The sequence below is a fragment of the Cyprinodon variegatus genome, unplaced genomic scaffold (assembly GCF_000732505.1).
Source record: "Cyprinodon variegatus isolate N-32 unplaced genomic scaffold, C_variegatus-1.0 Scaffold212, whole genome shotgun sequence".
NCBI classification, from domain to species: Eukaryota; Metazoa; Chordata; class Actinopteri; order Cyprinodontiformes; family Cyprinodontidae; genus Cyprinodon; species Cyprinodon variegatus.
Window position 1 is genome coordinate 455,609 of NW_015150665.1, and position 691 is coordinate 456,299.

Consider the following 691-nt stretch of genomic DNA (forward strand, 5'->3'; position numbering starts at 1 on the left):
AGATTGGATCAATGGTTTAGGCTCCGAGCACTTTTGGGAACCAGTTTACTAAAAAAAAGGAACATTTTGTCTTATTACCACAGTCATACCTTCTGACACTGTCACATAATGGTGTAATCTGTCCAGAGATGGAGAGAGTAATATGGCCACATATCTCAGGAGGTTTCAAAATACTGTTCCTCTAAAATCCCAAAATTGGACTGATTTCATGGCGCATCAACCCAGATATTCCAATGGAGCGTGAAATTGAGTCACTCAATGTGAAAAAATGAAGAAAAAAATCTTTTTTCCATTCCCATTCCTCTGCAGAGAAGTGTATAGAGATATATATTTTTTTATTTCACTTTTATGCAGGCAGTGCTTTGGTCTTTCATTTCCAAAGCAACTGAGTGAAGCAAACAGGTATATTACTGACAGAAACAACCCTTTTACTCTGCCTTTCACAGCTAATCAGGAAGCACATGACAATGCATCATGTGGTTCTCAGGGCCCGCTGGTTTAATAGACATCATGTTTGATGGATAGATCTAACTAAAGTGAACTTCCTGTAACAGGTGTGATTGAATGTACATTTTTTAGCCCTTTATTCTCATAAATAAAATTACACAACTTTTGTGAGATGTGACAACATCCATTAGAACAGGGGTGTCAAAGTCGTTCCAGAAAGGGCCGTGTGGCTGCTGGTTTTCTT